This window comes from Rhinolophus hipposideros (genome assembly GCF_964194185.1).
Source record: "Rhinolophus hipposideros genome assembly, chromosome: 3".
Lineage (NCBI taxonomy): Eukaryota > Metazoa > Chordata > Mammalia > Chiroptera > Rhinolophidae > Rhinolophus > Rhinolophus hipposideros.
Genome location: NC_138049.1, coordinates 104,809,857 through 104,832,227, shown reverse-complemented (window position 1 = coordinate 104,832,227; position 22,371 = coordinate 104,809,857). Strand labels below are relative to the sequence as shown.

General features: G+C 44.5%; 1 pseudogene across 1 annotated transcript in view; it reads right to left on the bottom strand.

The window, feature by feature from the left end:
* LOC308494675 (DLA class II histocompatibility antigen, DR-1 beta chain-like) overlaps positions 1-833 on the bottom strand; it is a 51,701-nt pseudogene extending 50,868 nt beyond the window's left edge. Inside the window, exons 1-2 of the transcript in view lie at positions 773-833; positions 607-668 (exon numbers count right to left, since the gene is read on the bottom strand). The product of the transcript in view is annotated as a DLA class II histocompatibility antigen, DR-1 beta chain-like (transcript). The remainder of the gene's footprint in view (positions 1-606; positions 669-772) is intronic.
* Positions 834-22,371: the final 21,538 nt, after the last annotated feature.

Below are 22,371 nucleotides of genomic sequence, written 5' to 3'. Positions count from 1 at the left end.
TCGGGGTCCTCGCACCCCCACCCTCCCTCGGGGTCCTCGCACCCCCACCCTCCCTCGGGGTCCTCGCACCCCCACCCTCCCTCGGGGTCCTCGCACCCCCACCCTCCCTCCGGGTCCTCGCACCCCCACCCTCCCTCCGGGTCCTCGCACCCCCACCCTCCCTCGGGGTCCTCACACCCCCACCCTCCCTCGGGGTCCTCGCACCCCCACCCTCCCTCCGAGTCCTCACACCCCCACCCTCCCTCGGGGTCCTCGCACCCCCACCCTCCCTCCGGGTCCTCACACCCCCACCCTCCCTCGGGGTCCTCGCACCCCCACCCTCCCTCCGGGTCCTCACACCCCCACCCTCCCTCGGGGTCCTCGCACCCCCACCCTCCCTCCGGGTCCTCACACCCCAGGCCACCCCCCATCACACACACTCTCTGTCCCACCTCAGCGCACACGCACCCCTCACACACTCTCGCCTCACAATCACACACACACACACACACACACGGACAAAAATCACAGTGTCCCGGACGTCACGCCCTCACACGTCCCCTCAGAACTCGTGCACGTTCACAGTCCTACACACTCACCCCACTGACCACACACGCACGCACGCACACCACCCCGCCGTGCTCACCTCGCTGATGTTACAGGAATCTCTTAGAAATCCAGTAGCTTCTCTGCAGAACCAGTCCACGCGGTCCGCATCTGCTCCGTGGAGTCCTTCCGCGCGTTCCAGTCCTCAGCCCCAGCGTGGTCACCGCCACCATCTCCCCGATGCTACTGTCGAAGTGGGTACTCTTCCCGGTTGCAGGTTGCTCTGGCAGGAAACGCACTCGCTCCATCCTGTTGGAGAAACGACACTCGGACTTACCCTGCCACATGAAATGTGCTGTGGGGACAGGAAAGAGGCGCTCACCGGGCGGGCTCCTGGGAACAGCCTGATGGCGATGTCCCCCCTTCCCCAATGCAGGGACCCCAGGCAGGGTGAGGGCAGCAGGACACCCGCGCCCCCAACTACCAGCATCCACCGGCTCACCTCTCATCTCAGGGTGGAGGGAGGCCGGCGGAGCAGGGGAGACACCTCAGATCAGGAGCTACTGGGATCCATTCTAGTTCCTTGCATGGCTGCAGACCCCCAAGTTGGAACTGACAGAGTTTTGCCTCATCACCGCCTCCTGCACGACCTCCTTCGAGAAACCTACACACTAAAGATACCACTTCCTCCTCTCATCCCTTTAGCCATTCCTGATACATGTCCACCTCATTCTGTAAGCAGTGGTTACTGTTGACGTTGTGCCAGGCCCGGGTTCCCCCTGGCAATTCAAAGAAAGAAAATCAGACATCTTCCCTCCACTCCTGGAGCTCGAAATTTAGTGAAGGTAATGAAAAATAGTTAAATACACAAGAATTTAAACGGTAGTGAAAAATGTCAGATGTGTTAACAGAATAAGATGGTCTAAATTACATTAAGGTGTCAGAGTGTCAGAGGACTGGTCTCTGAGTGACATTTAAGATGTGACGTGAAAGGTTAAATTGGCATGAGCTAGAGGAAAATAGTGTGTGTATATATGTTTGGAAGAAGGGGAGGCACATTTCAGATAAAACCTTGAAAGAATTGATGAACTTCCTTCAGAAACCAAAAGAAAACAATTCTCTGAAGCACAGTGAGAGGAAGGAGGAGAAAGATTAGACTGGAGACGTCAGGTGGAGCTGGTGCTGAAAAGCCTGTGGGTGATGGTAGGATTTTATATAATAAGTGTAACAGGAAATGACTAAAGATTTTAAAAGAGATTAGACCATAGTCCCAAAACAAGTCCACATCCCTTTTCTGCATTTCCAAATCAAGAAAGCTCAGGAACCAGAAGACTGATGCTGTGGTTAAAAGTGAGATGAATAAATTGAAGCTTCTGATATCACCAATAATGTGGAAAGTAGAATTACTGCAGAATTTGAGGCATTTTACTGAAAAATATTGGCAGTCACCACCATTTGTGACTTAAAATAAACAAGCTGTTGGAAGTTAATAGAGATACAACGGCCAAGAACTCATGATATTTTGAGAAACATTGCATGAGGCAAAAAATAAAAATGAAAATCTTAAACTTCAGTTGACTGAATGGATTCAACAAAAAAGTGCTGAATGTTTACAACTGTGTGGTAATGAGACAAGCTAAAACACACCATGAAGAACTGAATTGGAATATGAATGTGTGCATACGAATAAAGTGTGAATCTAGAACTATTAGAAGCAGCACAGTGTAAAGCAGTGTTTTCAACCTTGGGACAATAGGCATTTTGGACCAGATCATTCTCTGTGGTTGTGTGTGCTGTTCTGTACATAGTAGGAGGCCTACCAGCATCCCTGAGCTCTCTCATCACGAGTTATCAGAAAACACCCTCGTGTAAGAATTAGAAATGGCTTCAGATATTGCCAGATGTTGGGATGGTTGGGAAGGGGAGAGGGGTGGAGAACCTTCACAGGATGAGCTCCACTGGTGTGAACCATCAGAAAACTCTGTGGTGAAAAAAACACTGTTAATTATGGAGCAGCTGAGAATTATATGGAAAGTTTTGCGAATATCATACCTGTTGAAAATCTTGGTCTTACATGAAATTTGTATTTTTTATGAATTTGGTCCCAATGCAGAACTATTTTTCCAGCAAGATAAATTTATTCAGGATCAAGGTTTACCCATTTCTTTGATTCGCCAACCAATCACCAAGTCATATCATTTATTCTTCATATCATCTTTTTTCTTAATTTCTCGGCCACTGGTTCACTACTTACCCATAGTAGTAAACTACAGCCACAGCCATTTTATTCTTGTTCAATGCCTCAACTAATTGATGTTCTAACTTTGTCTCCTACTCCCAATAATACCAGTAGCCATCAAATGACCAGCTTTGGCTAGATGTAGAACTCTCATTTCCGTAGTTGGGTCCCCTCAGAGGGGGAGACACTAAAAAGAAGATGACATTCTCATACAGACAGTTTATAAAAAATGATCAGGTCCCAGATTTTGAGTAGAGACCTTTGCTTAGAAATGATGGCAGAGAGCAGTGGATTCTGGTCAGACCAGGTCTATCTTACTATTCACATATTCTCTAGTACCTCCTTGACACATGAGAAAGGTGAAAAATAAAAATGTGTGGAGTTATTTTTCACTGTAGCCTGTATGGCTAGCACTGTTAATCCAGCTTATGTACCCAACTTAAGGTTGCCAGATATAGCGAATAAAAATATAGGATTCTCAATTAAATTTGAATTTCAGATAAATAATTCTTGTTTCTCTGAAATTCAGACTTAATTGGGCATCCTGTATCTTATTTGGCAACCCTAGGCCAACTTGCTAATAAAATCTCAGGAGTGTATTTAATACTTTTTGTTCTTCAACACCTGCCTATGATAGCCTTCACATAGTGTGAGCCCATATGGAACTTTTCATATAACAAATGTAAAATGAATAAAAATTTCCCATTTATTGGAACTAGCAGCCCTTGCGTCTCTCCGCTCCCAACCCCAAGTCACACACTGTTACACAGGAACATCAGAAATTTTATCAATAATTTAGACTCAACTAAGCCACTGTTCACTAGAGGTGCTTAGAAGTACAAGGTCTAGAATTAGAAATTTTAAATTTGAATATTAGTTTTTCCACATAGGTCAGATTTTAACATCCATGGACCTTTTTTCTTTATCTCTAAAATAGATTTAATGACAGTATATTCCTCACAGGATATTTGTTAAGTGTGAAATTAAATAGTGATTCTTCCTAATGCTGATCATACAATAAATACTCAATAAATATATTGCTATTTTAATTCTCATAATCCTTATGGATGTAAGCTCACAAGATCTTTCTAGTCCTTAACTTCTTAAAGCAAATATCTCATTATCATTTGGCAATCATCTTCAATTAATTTTATCATTAATTACCAATTTGAACACATAAGGGTAGAAACATTGGTTTATGTATAATAATGGAATATGCATGAATGTAATACAAAAAGAGTATGCTGACATAGAAGATATTCAGATATTCAGATTTTATTTTTTAGATATTTATTTTTATTTAGATTTAGATTTCATTTAGATTTTATTTTTAGATATATCTAAAAATCTGAATATTTTTAGATATTCAGATTTTTATCATCAGGGTTCTAGCATTAACTATATGACATTGGGTAAGATTCTTAAACACTTTGAATTTTAGAGTCTATAGATTATTATGCTTTTATTTGCTATAGTTAAGAAAGGATAGATACAAGAGTTATATACCGAACTGCAGAATGTTATGGAGCTCCATGCTGATGGAGAGCAGATTGGTTTTCGTCATCACTCCAGCCTCATCACCTAACTTGATGACTGGTACACTCTAGGTCACTAATAATTATTGGCATATAATTAATGTCTTTCTGCCTAACCAGTTACCTCTGCATACAAGGTCACTATAGTGCTTCCCTGCTGATGACTGCAAGTCTTCTCAGCCTCTCTTCAGGCTTTTATTCTTATCCTTTAGGTCCAGCTGACTCCCTGAAGCCTGATCACAGACGGTCCCTGAGGTCAGCTACTCGAAGGAGTCATCTGTAATCCATCCTTCCCTTCTTCAGCTCCCATGCTGTCTTCAGATGGTCCAATCCAGTTTCTATCTTGTATGCTCCACTGACTATAAACGTCAAGACCACCAAACCCACTGCTCACTTCTCCGGCATGTTCTCCCTTCACCCACCTCTTAGTGGTTCTCACCACACCGGCCACTCCCTCCTCTGGAATAAAAAATCTACTCTCTTTCACTTGCATGCATCACATTTTCTTGGTTTTCCTTAATACACTGGCACCCCTTCCCTTTGCTGACTCATTGGCCCTTGGCCTCTTGTCCGTTATACACACTCTCTCTTTCACTACGTGACCTCCTTCACTTTCCTGGAATTTAACATAATACATGTGTTGATGTCATCAACATATATACTTCCAGCCCTGGCCCTGAACTCCAGGCTCCTATATTTAATTGACCTCTTGACAGCTCCACACAAATGTCAAAAAATCATTTCAAACTTAAAAAACATATTTATTCCTAGCCACTCCTTTCAAATTATTTTCTTCCAGTCTTCCCTAGCTCAATAAACAGTAGCACCAAGTTTATTCAAATTACTCAAGACAAAATACTTGCGGATAAGCTTGATTTTCTGTGCCTCCTGTTTCATTCATTAACAAGTCATACAAATATCTAGCTCAAATCTGTTCACATTATTTTTACTACTGTGTTTGTCATTGCCACACTAAATGAAGCCATAACATGTCTTCCCTGGAGAAATCTTCCATGCTCCTAAATGGTCTCCCTGACTCCACTTGTGAACTTCCACAATCCAATCTCTACATGTAGCTAAAATTAGTTTTTAAAATAAATGTAAGTTGGCTCTCCTTGTAGCCCTCCAGTAGTTTCACATATCTCTTCAAATAAAAATCAGGTTTCTTACCATGGCCGTCAGGGCCAAATATGATTTGTCTCCTGATTTCTCCAATCTCTTCTTGTGTGACCCCAAACTTATTTGCTGTGCTTCAGCCACCTCAGCCTTCCTGTCCCTTAAACACAGCACACATCTTCCACACTTTGCCCTTTCCCCTAGTCCCTCTCTCTGGAACACTTGTCCCTTAGGTCTTCACATGGCTGGCTTCTCATCATTCATGTCTCAAATGTCTCTAAATGTCACTTTCTCAGGCAGAGCTCCCCAGCCACTTGAACTGAAGTCAGGTGAATCCAATTCTCTCTGTCCCATAATCCTGATTTTTTTTTTCCAGAGCACATATTACTCTCTGAAACTTTTTTGTTAAATGTTTATTGTACTTTGTTCCCTAACTTTAGGTAAATTCCATGATAGGGGACTTTTCTCTCTTATTCAAATAGAATTCTCTGAGCCTAGAACAGCCCAGTACAGAATTGTTGCTCAGATGGGTACCTGTGGTCCAAGTGAGTAAACCCAGGGTTCTGGGACTTGATCATTGTGGGGATCCTGGAAAGCGAGAAGGGGCTCAAGCCCCAACAGCCTTTACTCTGATGACACTTTATATGCCTCCCGCTTCCTGTGAGGAATTCAGACAAACTTCCTCTTTCTCCTCCTACTAGTTGAAAGAAACATCACAGGTGAGTAAATGGTGTTTTAAGAAAGAGAAAATTTCATTAAGTTTCATCTCGTCTGATATATCTGTTATAGAGCTTGAGGGCTGTGCAAACTTTGGGGATTCTCAGGAATGGTGAGGACATAGTTGGAGAAAAAATAGGGAAGAACTGGAAGTGGAGGTAGCCAAACATGGTAATTGTGGGGACAGAGCCAGGAGAGCAGTTTCCAGGCTCTCGGCCTCATGTGGAAAGGTGCTGGCTCGGGTAGTAGATGGCCGTCGGCTGTGGCTAGTAGGCTGTCAGCTGTAGCCAGTTGGCCACTGATATAACTGCTGCGGCTGCGCTGGTGGGGGAGTCGAGTGGAGTGGAATATGTCGGTTGGCAGAAAAGCGGACAGCAGGTCGCACGTTGTGTGAATCCAGCCTCTGGTGAGACTGTAGTGGTGTGACTCCCCTACCTATGGCTCCTTTTTGGCCTAGTGTCGTGCGGGGCGGCCTGCGGGGTCTCAGCTCCCGCTCCCCACATAAGAACGCAGGACATGGTGAGGCCAAAAACGAACACCCACGGAGCCATAGGTAGGGGAGTCATATCACTATAGTCTCACGGGAGGCTGGATTCACACGACGTGCGACCTGCTGTCCGCAATGAGTTTCCTTGATTTGATTATTGACTTTAAGTCTTTGAGATGTAAGTAACCTACATACTCTATACTCCTGATCAAGGTTGTCGTGCAGGGTGTCAGGCAGGGTCTCAGCTCCCGCTCCCCGCCCAAGAACCCAGGACACGGTAAGGCCAAACAGGAACACCCACGGAGCCATAGATAGGGGAATCAAACCAATATATTCTCGCTGGCGCTGGGCTGGAGACACAGGAAGCAGGATCTACATAATCTGCCTAACAGCAGTCCGTGCTTGCCAGCCACCATCTTCTTGCTAGCCCCCATTCTTTTTGCTAGTGTAGCCACAACCATTATATTAGAGGCCAATGGCTTAGGGGTTACAGCTGACGGCCAACTAGCCACAGCTGCTGGCCATCTGATCACAGTTGATGGCCATTTACTACCCGAGCCAGCACCTTTCTATTGTGAGGCCGAGAGCCTGGAAACTGTTTTTTGGGGCTTTGTCCCCACAAGGTGTATAGTCTGAACCTATGAAATTACTAATATTTGACTAGTTTTTATTTAAAAAATAGAATTTCATAAAATTTATCCTTTACTAGTTGAATTTTGTCTATAGGCTCAGGCCAGAGAAATGGCAGATGTAGGAGAAACTGATAGTATAGGAAGATTCAATAGATTCCTAATGAACCTGAACCTGCCAGGCTTTCAGAGGCGCCTGGAGTTCTTTAAGGCTTCAGAGAACACCCCCCAGATGCTCCTCATCAACAGGCTCAGCCCACGTCGTAAGGGTCTCTGCTTCTTCTGCAGGGTGCTTTCCATGGAGGAATAGGGGGCACTAACCCCACTTTCTGTCCAAGAGCCTCCCTTATAAGGGATACAGGCCGTATAAACATTGGGGTTCAGGGAGAAAGGAAAGATCACTGGGGAGACCTCTTGATCCATCCCCCGTATTAGGGAGAGGCACCAACGTCACAGGTCCTGCTGAGGCCACAACACAGGATCTTCGAGGAGAGGCCCTTCTAATTCCTTTTGAGTGCCCATCAAATTTTCAGAGAAACTTTCCCTCTTTCTAGAACAACTCAACATAATAAAGAGAACTGCTGGATGGAGAATTGTTTTTTGTTTTTGTTTTTTTGAGAATTGTTTTAACATCATTATTTAAAAATCTTTTTAAGACAGCGAGAGAATGGGATGCAATGCTGGAGAGTTTTGATTGGAGGAGAATTAAAAAGAAATGGCCTATATATATGGAGCCCCTTACACAGCTGTCTAGAAGGCAAGCAGCCAGACTCCTTTTGTTTTGGAAAGAATTGGGGAAGCATAAGATAAATACATGTGTTTACTGAAACAATGTCACAATTTTCTAAGGGACATGACCCTTCCTTCACCCACTGCACAACAGCTCACCCTCCAATGTGTGCACTTATGTGGGGGGTCCCTGGCCCAAGTCAGGGGAGGGCTCAGCCCCATCAGTATCACGGTCAGAGCTGCTGTTCAGGAGCCGCTGGGGAACCACAGACACACCATGCTGGGGAATGGAGAGCACAGGGCACAGGGAGCAGGCGAGTCTCAGTCAGAGGGGACTGTGGCCTTAACCTAGCCTCACCCCAAATAATAGAAACCAAGGCCCCTCATTTCTCTGTTACTGAATTGAGTAACCTCAGTGTTGGCGAACCAATCAGCACCAGATAACATCATCAGTTGCTGGGCAGAGATTCAGTGTGAAGGTCCTCTTCTGAAACTTAGAATTTCCTGCATTAAAAGGATTGCTCAAGCTTAGTGCTTTAAAGGCTTGATCCAGTTGTATCTGAAACATTGGGCCCCTGTTGTGAGCCAGGTCTGCGCTGGTCAGTGATGTGCACACAAATTTGAGCCTTTTAGGAGCGTTCATCTCTCTCACCTGAAGACAGAGCTGTTCTGACAAATGTATGAGTGAGTGTTAGGAGTTGAGAGGGTGGAGGGAAGATGATTGCAAGTTAGGAGACCTTTAATCTGGTCCTTATTGCACCATAACTTAGTGCTTGTAGGTTTGGGGAAATGCTTAACCTCTCACAGATTAAATGAAGGCACTGCGGTCTTTCAGGTATTTCAATACTGGATTTCTGTGATTCTGTGGACACCTGGCGGAGCAGCTGCCCTAGTAACTGATGATGTGACTGACTTACAGCTGTGGATTGGAGAGTGTAGTCTGCACCTCCTCACGGGAAGGGATGTCTCTGATCAACTGAAGGGTATTGAAAGTTGGTCAATAAGTTGACCTGAGTGAAAGGATTATTCAGGTTTGTCTCCTGTTGCTGTCGCTGAGTTAGTGGCACCTCCAGAACACACATAGAGAAAGGGGATTATGCGTGGAGATCTCTATGGAATGAAGGGTCTTGAAAGTACCTCTGTATAGCACTTAAACTAACAATGTGGTAGAGCCAACTGTCCAACTCAAAGTATGCAGGGGACTGAGAGAAGGATAAAGGACTCCAAGTCAGCTCTCAGCAGCTCTACTTTAGAATAACTAATATTTCATGTGAAAAAATGTTCAATTCCTTATTTCTGGTTCCCATTATGATATTCTCATTTTCTTGGGGACATGTCCTCTTATTTATTGAACTTTTGTTTTATTCTAAGAAAAGATACAAGAAGACTTTGCTAATGAAATTATTATACAGGGCTCAGGAAATGGAACACTATGGAACTATGAATTACATCCTGTGATGTAATCATATAATTTAAAACATATACTTCTACTTTATATAATTATTACACATTATTTTAATATAAAGGTAATCTCTCAATCCTGAATGGACTGTAAAGGACAACTATAAATCTAAGTTCTGAATTAATGCACACTCTACCATAGTTCTGATAAGCAGTCCTTCATGTGCCTTCCTGTTTCTAGTGACAGAATACTCATCATGTTGCAGTAAAAATGACTATAATTTAGTAAGTGAAATAGATGAAGGTGATCAAAAGGTATAAACTTCAAACTATAAAATAAATAAGTCATGAAGATGTAATGTAAGCTAAGAGAGTGGATCTTAAAAGTTCTCATCACAAGAAAAAAGTTTGTAACTATGTGTGGTGATAGATGTTAACTAGATTTATTGTGGTGATCATTTCACAATATATATCAATATCAAATCATTATGTTGTGCACCTGAAATTAATGTAACGTTATATGTCAATTATACCTCGATATAAAAAATGCCTAAAATTTATTGAGCAATTTTTGAGCATTTTACTTTGTACCTAGAATGATATAAGGGCTTTTTATCCATCATATTTTATATAATCCTCACATCATCTCAGTGAGATAAGTACCCTTTTCACCCCCACAGATGGAGAGAATAAAATGATGGAGGTTAAACAACCTTTGCAAGGATACAAAGCTGGTAAATGGTACACTCCAGATTGAGCCAAGCGATTGTGATTCCAAGCCCCTCAAACTCAGTCATTGCATCTTACCACCCCGTATTCAATTTCTGAAGAGAATAGTGTTCTTATATTAAAACTATTCTTATCACTTTAATTCATGGATATGCATAACAATAAGACTACTCCTTTTAATGAATGACAGCATGTTATACAATTTGAGACAGCTACAGTGTAGTAATTCTAGTTCCTTCAAAAGATTTCCACATCACCATTGTTAACCCTTCTCTGGAAACGACAAATTTTATATTTATCTTATTAATGACACCATAGCTCCTGCACAAGTCTCCTTCTCATTAAAGATAACAATGGCCTCCAAATTCCTAAATCTAATCTACTTTTCATTATTTCAGGTTTTTCAACATATTAAGTGCAAATTTGAACACCTAAAAATAGAATAGAAATTTTATCTCACTTACTTTGGAAAACTATATTTCTATTAGTGTAGAAAGGTCAAAGCTTCTTGGAGAGTTTGGAAAGAAATCACTATTGTCTCTGGATGTGATAATTCGGTACTATTAGCAGTTGTACAATGCCACCAGGACAATGTCACATTTAATTTGACAAGCAAACAATCATAATTAACTCAGAAACTAATTGTGATGTGTGGTAATTTGGGAAAGCAAAGCTAAGGTTCACCTTAGATTAGGATAAAAGAAATGGCAAACAAAAGGAATTCTATATGAAGAACATACTGAAATATAGTCAAACATAGCACTATCAAAACTTGTTCATATAAATTTGACATGTAATTTACAGAGCATACAAATTTATTTTTAAAAAGAATGGGCCAATGACTATGACCTAAATTCTGTGTGCTGTACACATTTATGAGTGACAAAAATGTACTGCTTTAAATATTACATATGTCACACTTTTCTTCAATGTTAAATCAATATAAGAATAGCTCAGTTAAAACAATGTAGCAACTCTAGTGGTCTCAGCATGGTTCAACAGAGAGTACTTTTACATAAGATGTCTTAACCTAGAGAACCCTTCATTACTATCCTAAGAGATCATTTTTTGGTGGGTTTGGAGATTATATTCAGACACAATTAGGGGTAATGCTATATTTATCAAGGATATTTTTATCTTTCTAATCAGGATATATGGCAAGCTGATGTGTACTCACTGTGGTAACAATGGTAGCCACCAGCTGCTGATAGGTCAATTGTCCCTTTATTAAAAATTGAACCTATGCCATAGCCAGCCAGCCAGATGCTAATACCAAATCCTGAAGATGTTGAAGAATGCTTCATGAGCATTGGTGATGATGCCACCTCTTCTGAAAATATCTTCTGGAACTGATGGAACACCAATTCACATATTTAAAAAGCTCAAAATATCCCAAGCAATATAAATGAAAAGGAAAATGTGCTAGATATGCCCTGGCAAAATAATAGAATACATAAGACAAATAGAATATTTTAAAAGCAGCCAGACGGATTATAATGCAGATTATCTTCAAAGAGTAAAAATTAGACTATTGCGGACTTTCAGCAGCAACAATGGAAACCAGATACAATGTAGTGAAGATTTTCTTGTGCCCAATAAAAATAACTGCTTGCCTGGAGTTTTATACCCAGTGACTGTATCTTTTAAGAATGAGGAAAAGATTTTTAGGTGAACAAAAGTCAAGATCATTTGCCACCAGCATATTTCAATGAAGAAAATTCTAAAGGATGTATTTCAGGCAAAAGGAAAGTAGCTCCAGATAGAAGTCTGGGATGAAATGAGAAACAAAGAACAAAGAGCAGGAAATATGTGGGCTGTTCTAAAATATATTAACTAATAAAGCAAACTAAAATTATTCTGTGGAGTTTAAAAGTAATATATAGTTAAATACTCAAAACAAATAATATAAGTTTGAGAGGTGTTAAATCATTCTAAGATCCATGTGTTATCCAAGAGTTGGGTTCAGTTAGGACTTCAGTATGTATGTTGTGATTTCTAGAGTGATCACCAAATAATAGAAACAGTGTAAAACTCCCAAACTTGCATCAGTAAAAAAACAAACAAATAAACAAAAACCAAGGAAGATAAACATTTATGTCACTTAACTGTAGTATTTTCTGTCCACATTCTATGTCTCTGGACAACTCCCTTAATGCTAGACATTGCCAGTGAAAAACATCAAATAACTTTAGCCAATCTGAATACTAATTGTGAGAAGCTTACGTAGGTAACATTTTCTTTATTGTTTCAGTCTTTTACTTTTGCCCAATGGTCTCTACGCTCAAAAAATGATGAATAAATATGTATCTTACAAGTTTAATACCCTATTATAGTTAATAATTTGCTCTATGCAGCATAAAATGATAGAGTGGACATGGACATCCTTTCCTTGTTCCTAATCTTGGAGAACAACTCAGCTTTTCATCATTGAGTATGACAGTTGTGGGGTTGTTCCATATAGCCTTTATTATGTTGAGATCAGTTCCCTCTATACCCACTTTGTTGAGAGTTTTTATCATAAATAAATGTTGAATTTTGTCAAATGCTTTTTTTGCATCTATTGAGATGATCATATAATTTTTATCTTTCATTTTGTTAAGGAGATATATCACATGGGTTGATTTGTGAATATTGAACCATCCTTGCATCTTTGAAATAAATAAATCTCACTTGATCATGGTGTATGATTCTTTTAATGTATGGTTTTACATGCAAATGTAGGTTTACTTTTACATGCACTGGGAAACCAAAATATTTTTGTGACTCACTTTACTGAGATATTTACTTTATTGTGGTGATCTGGAACCAAATCTGAAATATCTCTAAGGTACACCTGCATATATTTACCTTTACCAGTAAGATTTATACTTTTATATGTTTTCTTAATACTAATTATTACCCTTCCTTTTCAGCTTAAGGAAGTCCTTTTCATGTTTATTGTAAGGTTGGTTTAATGGTGATGAAATCCCTTCAATTTTGCTTCTCTGGAAAACTGCTTATCTCTCCGTTCTGAATGATAACTTTGTCAGGTAAAATATTTTTGGTTGGAAGTTTTTTTTTTTTCTTTCAGCACTTTAAATATGTTGTACCACAACCTTCTAGTCTGCAAAGATTTGCTGAAAAATCTGCTAATGGTCTTATGAGACTTCCTTTTATGGTAACAATTTGTTTTTCTCTTGCTTCTTTTAGTATTCTCTCCTTGTCTTTAACTTTTGACATTTTGTTCATGTGTCTTACTGTGGGTCTCCTTGGATTAATCATATTTAGAATTCTCTAAGCTTTCTAGATCTAAGTGTCTGTTTCTTTCTCTTTGTTAGGAAAGTTTTCAACCATTTTTTCAAGTAAGTTTTTTCCTCTTCTCTCTCTCATCTCCTTCTAGGACTCCTATAATGTGCATGTTAGTCTACTTGATTTTGTCCCGTAGCCCCTTATGCTATTTCACTTAAATTTTTTTTTTCTTTTTTGCTGTTCTGATTGGGTGAGTTCTTTTGCCCTGTCTGCAATTCACTGATTCTTTTTTCTGCTTTGTCTATTTTGTTGTTGAATCCACCTAGTGTATTTCTCAGTTTAGTTTTGTATTTGTCCTCTCTATGGCTTCTATTTGGTACTTTCTTATGTTTTCTATCTCTTTGTTGAAGTTCTCACTGTGTTCATCCAGTTTTCCCCTGAATTCAATGAGCAACTTTATGACCATCACTTTAACCTCCTTATCAGTTAGATTTTTATCTCCATTTTATTATTAAGATTATTTTCCTGAGGATATATTTTTTCTTTTGTTTGGAACATATTCCTTTATTTCCTCATCTTGATTAACTCTCTGCATTTGTTTCTATGTGTTAGGTGAAATAGCCACCTCTCTGTCTTGAAGGAGAAGCCTTGTGTGGGAGAACTTTCATTCAACCTTGCACAAGCTTTCAATTGTCTCTCAAATCTTTGTGATTGTCCACAAAGCCATTTTATTTCTAATACCTCCCAGTTCTTGAGCGTGTGCCAAGACCTGTCAGTGTCCCAAAGGATGGGATCTCAGTCAGCACCTATATTCAAGCTGAGTAGACCCTCAGGCAATAACTTTTAAAGCATGCAAATATATACAGTCCTTTGGAACCACAATCATAAGCTCTGCTAACCACCAGCCCACACAACTTGGAGGTGTTCCCTGGATGACAGTCTCAAAAACTGGGGCTCCAGACAACAGTCTCTCCAGATTCTCTCTGCTTGCTTTTCATCGCCTTCTCCTCTCTGTCTAATCTCTCTTATAAGGATACTTGTGATGGCATTGAAGGCCCACCCAGATAATCCAGGATAAGTTTCTCCTCTCAAGATCCTTAGCTTAATCATATCTTTTTGGTACGTAGAATAATATTCACTTTTTGGCATATAAGGTAATATTCACAGATTCTGGGTATTGGGAAGTTAATGTATCCTTGGGAAGGAGACGTTTTTTTCAGCCCACCATACCTTTCCTATAGCTCAGAATCCCAGAAGACCAGCTGAGGCAAAAGTTCCAGCTGAGGGTTCTCATTGGCCAACTTGAGTCACATGTCCATTCTTAAGTTGATCACCGTAGCCAGAGCACAGGGGGTCTCTGGTTGGTCAGGCCCTATTACACTTTTAACCTGGCCTCTGGAGAGTGGGGTCAGCCTTCTCTAATCACATGCACCAAGTGGTGTCCCTAGGGATGGAGGAAGGGTGGGTCTCCAAAGAATGGCAGGCAAAATACATATGCTCTAAGGATGGGAAGGGATTTGATGGACATTCCAGACAGAGACACAGCATGAGCAAAGGCTCAGAAATGGGAGCATCAAGGCATAAGAATGATAATAATAACTTCCCACTTTCACTGAGTTCTGATATGTGCCAGACACTGTTCACAGCACTTTGCATATCCTGACTCATTTATTTCTTATAGCACCCCATGACAGTGATGTATTGTTATCTCCATTTTTACAGATGAGGAAACAAGCACAGAGCAATGAAGCAACTTCCCAAGTTCTCATGGCTAAGAAGCACAGAGACAGGATTTGAACCAAGGAGACAGGTATCCAAGTCTGGGCTCTTAATCACTGTTTTTGAAGTAACAAATAATGCGAGGTCTGACAATTAAGTTTGCAAACTTGTTGCAACAATGTTGCTAACCATTTTTGATATTGGAGATATTATTCATTATGAATTTGTACTAGCTGGACAGTTAACCAAGTTTACTATTTGGAAGTGCTGAAAAGGCTCCATGAAAATGTTAGACGACCTGAACTTTTCGCCAACAATTCATGGCTCTTGCATCACGACAATGCACCAGCTCACACGGCACTGTCTGTGGGGGAGTTTTTAGCCAGTAAACAAATAACTGTATTGGAACACCCTCCCTACTCACCTGATCTGGCCCCCAGTGACTTCTTTCTTTACCTGGAGATAAAGGAAATATTGAAAGGAAGACATTTTGATGACATTCAGGACATCAAGGGTAATACGAGGACAGCCCTGATGGCCACTCCAGAAAAAGAGTTCCAAAATTGCTTTGAAGGGTGGACTAGGCGCTGGCGTCGGTGCATAGCTTCCCAAGGGGAGGACTTTGAAGGTGACCATAGTGATATTCAGCAATGAGGTGTGTAGCACTTTTTCTAGGAGGAGTTTGCAAACTTAATTGTCCAACTCGATAGTTTGGTAAGAAGGTAGAGGACGTGTGGGAGACAGCCTGGAAAGGTTTGTGGGGGGCAGGCTGCAGAAAGCCTCAGAAGTCGGGCTGAGTCTCTGGAGCTTTATTTAGGAGATCACAGACCAGGGGTGTTAGAGCAAGAAGTCATTTGACCCAGACAGGGCTTTAATGGGGACAGAAGAGAGCCGAGCTGAGGGAGGGCATGGGCAAGGTGACTAATGCAATGATGGGATAAATGGAGAGGAGGGCCCAAAGGTGGAATGAGAAGAAGGGGGTCACATCTGAAAGACACCTCAGGGGACAAAGCAGCAGGTCTTAGAGACTACAGACCTGGGGGCCCTTTGTGACACACACAAGTCAGTTGGGAGAAAGAGGCAATTTGAGGGCAGAGGGAGAAGGGGACATTTTATGTGGGACTTACTGAGTTGAGGAGATGGTGATGGAACCCTTCATTGACCTCTGAGCCCCTCCTTGTTCATAGGTCACTCCTGAGGCAAGATGGGCTGGAGCACTTCTCTGAGGGGCGAGGGCAAAGAGAGGCTGTTTTGTTTGCCTCATAGCAGGTTACATTCCTGGAGGACTGTGCCTGCCCTCCAGCAAGCTGCGCTCAGCCTGGAGTGCGCCTCCCTCCTCTGCAGCAGTGCGTCTTCCCAGGGAACAGGAAGGGCAGCAGATAAACGAGCTATGTAACAAGTGCAGGGAGAGAGCAGTCCTGCTTAGGACTCAGCAAGGAGGCCGCAGCCTCGAGGCCACACTGCTTTTGGCTCTGGCATTTCTCTCCCTCTGGCTCCCACCCTGGGCCTGTGGCCTGAAGACAGCTGGCCACTGTCTGGGGTCTGCACCCCAATGCTGCTGTGCCTCCTCCCAGCACAGGTTCCCTCAGGAAACCTGGGTGCAGAGTGTTTGTGTCACAGTTCTATTTTGAAGAGAGGGACATTCTAGGCACCCTGCTTTTGAATATAAATTCTGGGATCCCCCCAACAATTGTAGCTCAGGGAGAGACAAAGACTCCAGTTTATCAGAAATGACTCTAATGACTCAGGGCTCGAGGGAGACCTGGGAATTCATGAGGTCCACCCCTGCCTCTGACTTTCACATTTGATTTTAACTGCCTTGGCTGCTCACGTTATCAGAGGCTCAGTGAAAATGTGGGTAGAGCTGGGTTTGGTCTCCCAACCCCTGATTTGCCCTCTACTCCTTTCCTCCAGACAGCTGTGTGCATGCATGTGTGCATGTATGCGCACGCACGTATCTTGCTCTTTAGTTGCCTGCCCTGACCCTGTGTGGCCAGATAAACCCTTCTGTGTTTACAAAGCTTCCCCCAGGCCGGGCCTCAACCAAGGGCAGTGAACTGGCACTGGCTGTAGAAGATAGGATCTCTGGGGAATTAAGCTCTGAGACATGTGTTTGGACTCACCATCCATTCTATTCCTTCTGGCACTGCAGAAGCTGAAAAGCTAAAGACTGTGTTTCCCAGACTCCCATGCACTTAAGGTTTTAATTCAAGAGTTAGGTTCTTTCTGCTAAATGGATGCACTTGTATGAGGTCTGAAAGGCAGAAGTGAAAGGAAGCCAGCTTCCTGGTTTTTTGGCTATTCGCTGATGGCACGTCGATTTTCCTTCAACAGCATTCCCATGTCCAGTCACCAGCTTTTTGGGATACCAGATGCAAGTATGGTGGTGACAGTAACTTCCAGATCCTGAGACTGCAGCTGCAGCCCTGTGTCCCAGCAGCGGCCCCCGGGTCCCTGCTGGGTGAGGGAGATGCCTCCCCAGGTGGCCAATTCAGCAGTGCGCTGTGCCTCATTCTGGACGCCCATCCTGGAGCTGACTCCTACAGCACTTCCATGACTTTGTAAGCACCCAATTCCCTGTTCATTCCCTCTCTGCTTAAAATCCTCGAATGGCTTCTGTTTCCTGCCCTGGATCCTGATAGAAACAGTCACAAAGGCACTTTGTGCTAACAGCTCAGAGTTAGAATACGAAACTAACAGGCCATGAGGGGCCTTAGGAACAAGGCAGCCTGGAAGGACCACGAAAAAGCGAAATTGGGGATACAGAGTCTGCAGATGGTCACACACACACACACACACACACACACACACACACACACACACACACTGCCTTGGAGAAGGCAGAGGGGTACTTTCTCCCTTCCTGATGCTTCAGTATTTGGGGGTCCCTGGCCACACATAGCTTTGTGTGGCAAGATGACATGTTGAAACGTTAATTCATATTCTGTGGTACCCCCATTCCCAACCTTGGCCATTTCATGCAGTAGCCAGCAGGACAGCTCTTGTCTCAGGGAAGGGATGACTCAGCATAAAGAGAGAAACAAGCAGTCCTGGCCTGGCTAGCTTTTGAGTTTGAAAATCGCAGCCCTCAAGGAGAAACGGAAATGACTCATGTGGCTAAACAACTCAGGACGCTGGGCAGGTAGGATGACACAGAGTAAGTTTCCTACCCTTCTTCTACCTCCTCCCTTCTACACACAGAGTTTTCTGGAGGAGGACTTGAGGGAGAGGCAGAGGGAAAGTGAGCAGGAGGTAGAGAGTTTGGGCCCCTGAGAAAGATGAGTTCTGAGGTCCCATGCGACTTTTCAGCTTGGCTCACTCTTTTATCTGTTGTGTTGCTGAGTCCCAATTCTTTCAATCTGATTGGCTTAGCTCATGTTTTTCAGCCAGGCCTCACTTCAAGGTCAGTGACCAACCTATGAAGAGAGAGTCTTTGGCTCTGGTGACCACCTCTGGTGTAAGCCAAGGCCCCGTGCTGGATGGCGGCATGGGTGCCATGCACTGGAGGCTGAGGAGGGGCTGCACGTGGCGCACAGCAGACACTCCAGCCCCGGACATCCTGCTCCCCTCACAGGCGGCAGTCCTTCAAGGCAGGGCCTGGGGGTTAGAGTGCTTTTGTGGTTTCTTTACCTCACTGGCCCGTAATGGAGTCACTGAAGTGTCACCTCCAAGAACTAGGAGTTTTGCCAAATGGAATGTTTATTTGCTTTTGAATTTTTCCATGTTGCAGGAAGCCGCTTTGTTAAGAATTCCAGGTATTATAGCACCAAATTTCATGCCCCAGTTTCTGTTAAATGCCGTGCGAGTTTGGGCCTGTCATCTGAGGACACTGTGCCTCAGTTTCCTAATTTGTAAATATATACACCTTTTGGGACCCTTATGGGACATTAACAACATTCAAATGCTATGAAGAAGCCCGAAATAAACCCTGTAAATACATCCTGGGTCTCAGTAAATACATCCCTAGGCCAGGGCCCCCGCTCCCCATGGTCCCCTCAGACCCGAGCGGAGAGAGGAAGAGCCCCCTGTGCCCCTGGGCAGGCACATTGAGGGGCTGGGCCTGGTCAGGCTGGGCAGCAAGGTGCTGACGGAGCCTTTCTCCCTGTGATGGATGGCCCGCCCGCTGGAGCTGCAGTTCCAATTTGCTCCCCATTTGGACAGCCGCTTTACCCACAATTCAACTTGTCAGGGCCACAAATCACTTTGTGCAATCAGACCAAGGAGGTGGGTGGGGGGGAGACCAGAGTCAGGGGCACTGTGGCTCCCAAGGATCCCAGGCTGGGGAGAGGGGCCACGGGGTTGGGGTGCTGATGATAAAAGACTTGGCTCCATGCTGGGCTTCCTTTTATCTCCACGCCTTGAGCCCCAGCCATCCCCACGGTTCTAGATGGTCTGCTCTATATCCAGTCCTAACCTTGCACCCTTCCCAGTTCTCTGCCCAGTTGTCCTTAGTCCCCCAAAACAAGTACAACAAGCCCTGTCCTACTGCCCCAAACTGTTCTGTGCCCGGCTCAATCATCCTGGCTCCACTTATACTTAGAAATCTCCAGGGCCTTTTGCTGCCTTCCACCCCTTCCATGGGACTCACTCCCTCCACCTCTAGGACGTTATGAGTTAGGGCTATTCATTCTGAAAACATTGATTGAGCTTTCACTACGTCACGAAGGTGGGCAAACTGTGAGCCCACTGTCCAGTGAGAATGGCAGACATTAATTGACCAATTAAACAGAGAGGCGTACCACCTCAAACTGAGACTGGCTGAAGAGGAGAGATCCTGGGAGCAATGAAGGCGTGGAGCTGGAGAGTCTGCCAGGTCTACAGTCTCTCTTTACTCCCTTCCTTTAAAGCGGTGCTTAGACTGACCTCCTCCAGGAAGCCCTCCCTGGTTGCCCATCTATATACCTCATTAATGGGCACTTTGTGAAGGGTCTCAGGATTCAAGACTTCTCCTGGTAGTGCCTTATCTTTCTGTTAAGATCCCAAAGGTGAAGACTCCCTTATTATAGGTGTCTGCCTACTCAAGGCATGTTCTGGATACCAGTACATGGAGCCCCTCCTTTGGCCCCCACCATACCCTGGGCTCAGAGGGCATTGGAGTTGCCCCCTCACATCCCCCAGGTGGCCCTGGGGCATCAGCTTTACTTGGTAGATTTAAAGATCTCTCAACCCCACTCCTGCCCCCCAGATCCCCTACCTCTGCCCTCTGCTAATGATGATGTAGAGGTAGAGACTCTGCTTTGATCTACAGCAGCTGCCTCTCCTCGTGATGGATTTCCCGGCCTCAGAGATCCCTTTCCCTGGCCTGGTCACAGTGCTCCCAGCTTTATTTTGCTGAAGGAGCTGGTGCTGCTGTGCTTGGAATGAACAGGGAAGGTGACTTTCCCCATGTCCCCACCTGGCCAGGTCCAGGGAGGCAGTTGGTGGTGAGGGCGGGGCGACTGACAGGCCTGAGTGGTCTCTGAGTGCTGGTCCAGCCCTCCCCACAGGGACCAGAACTTGGAGGGGTGAAGCAGAGAGTGAGGTGTGAGGCAGCAAGCTTCCCCCAACCCTGGGGACCTGGGAGGGACAGGCAGCCCACCACCTCTCCCAGTCCCGCCAGAACGGCCCCGTGATGAAATCCTGTAGACAGAGCAGGCCCGCTTTCAACCACTCCAGTATCTGAACATCTGCTATTAGACAAAAACCAAATGAGGGGACAACTGTTCTCTATCGAGAGGAACTAACTCTAGAATCCTCAGCGATGAGTTTTCCTGGTGAATTTCAACAAGAATTTTTTTGCTTGGCATTGATTTATGCTCCCAACCTTTCAAGCACTCATGGCTTGTATAAAGGGAGGATTGCGCACATCAGAGGTGGGTTTGCTGAGCTGATCTCAGCAGAGATCCATCCACCCACCAGATATGTGGGAGCTGGCAGGTGTGGGGAGAGGCTATGCTCCACCGCCTGCAGGGGCTGTGCTCACGTGTCTGCTTTCCAGGGTGGGCTGTTTTAAAATTGAGCAATCTGGGGTTTAGATGTGGGCAATGACCCCATACTTCTAGGAGGGGCTGAGCAAAGCTGCTTCCACCCCTGGGGCTCCTCACCCCTCTCCCCTTCTTTCTTTTAAGGCTCTCCCTTTTGATCTGCATTTTCATTCCCCACCCCGCCCCCTCCTCTTCCGCTTCCCACAGCCTTCTCCCAGTCCTCCCTGCGCTGGACAATCTCCATTTGCCCCTCAGCCCAGCTCCTCACCCTCCCCACCCTGCCCAGTGCTGTTTGCACCAGCGGCTCCCCGCCGTGTGGGCCTCTGATTGGGTTCCAGGCATCAGTAGGAGAGCAGAGGGTGGAGGACAACAGGATGGGTGTTTATGACCAACAGCACCAAGCCCTGGCAGTAGCCCCTCCATGCCCACCCTCTCTGGGCACACCCTCCCCTGCCCCTGCAGGTGTAGAGGTGGCCGTGGCTCCCCGAGCTTCCAGCCCCAGGCATGCACCAGCCTCCACGGTTTTCCAGAGTCTGGTGTGTACCTTTGGGAGATTGTTCTCCTGTTTGAGGGGCCGACTGCTTCCTGACAGTTTCCTTCCTCTCCTGTTCTCTCCCTTTCTCTAGTCCTGTCCCTTTTCTCTCCCTTTTTCCTTTTGCCCCTCCTGGGGCTCATTCCTCCTGAGAAGGGGCTGACTGGGCAAAACCAGGGCCTTGAGAGCCAGGCACCTGGGGTGATGGTGGTCCCAGGCGGGGTGAGGCCAATCAACCACGGAAATTCAATTATAGTTGGTCCATCCAGGGGTGCACGGGCCCAGGGGAGTTGTTTCAGGTGAGTCAAACCTTCAGGAAGCAGATTTATAGTACTTAGATACACTTCCCACAGAGTATCTAAACGGTGGCCACGTATCCAAGGGGATGGACATGACCTGTTATTTGCCTAGGACACCCCCTTTCAGGGGGCCACCTTGGGATGGGGAAGAAAATTTGATTCCTTGCAGTACTTTCCATAAAACAATCCCACGAAATGTTCCTTACAAAAGGGGCTTCCACAGTCACATGAGTTAGAGAAACTGCGTTCTGTAGAATCCCAGTAAACTCCCTTCTAGCCAAGGCTCTGAAATGCTCTGCACTGAAGACCATCCTGTGCAAAATGTGTCCCCAAAGCTGGGTCAGGGAACCAAAATACCCTCCACTCCCACTGCAGGGCTCATTTCCTGAGGCCAGGGCTCCCCAGAACACACTTCGGCAACCTTGATCTCAGGCCCAGTGTGTGTGGCTCTGAGCTGTAGAGAAATAATGCCGGGCTTTGAGCCATGTGGACAAGGCTGAAGTCCGGCTCTGGTTCTTGGTGG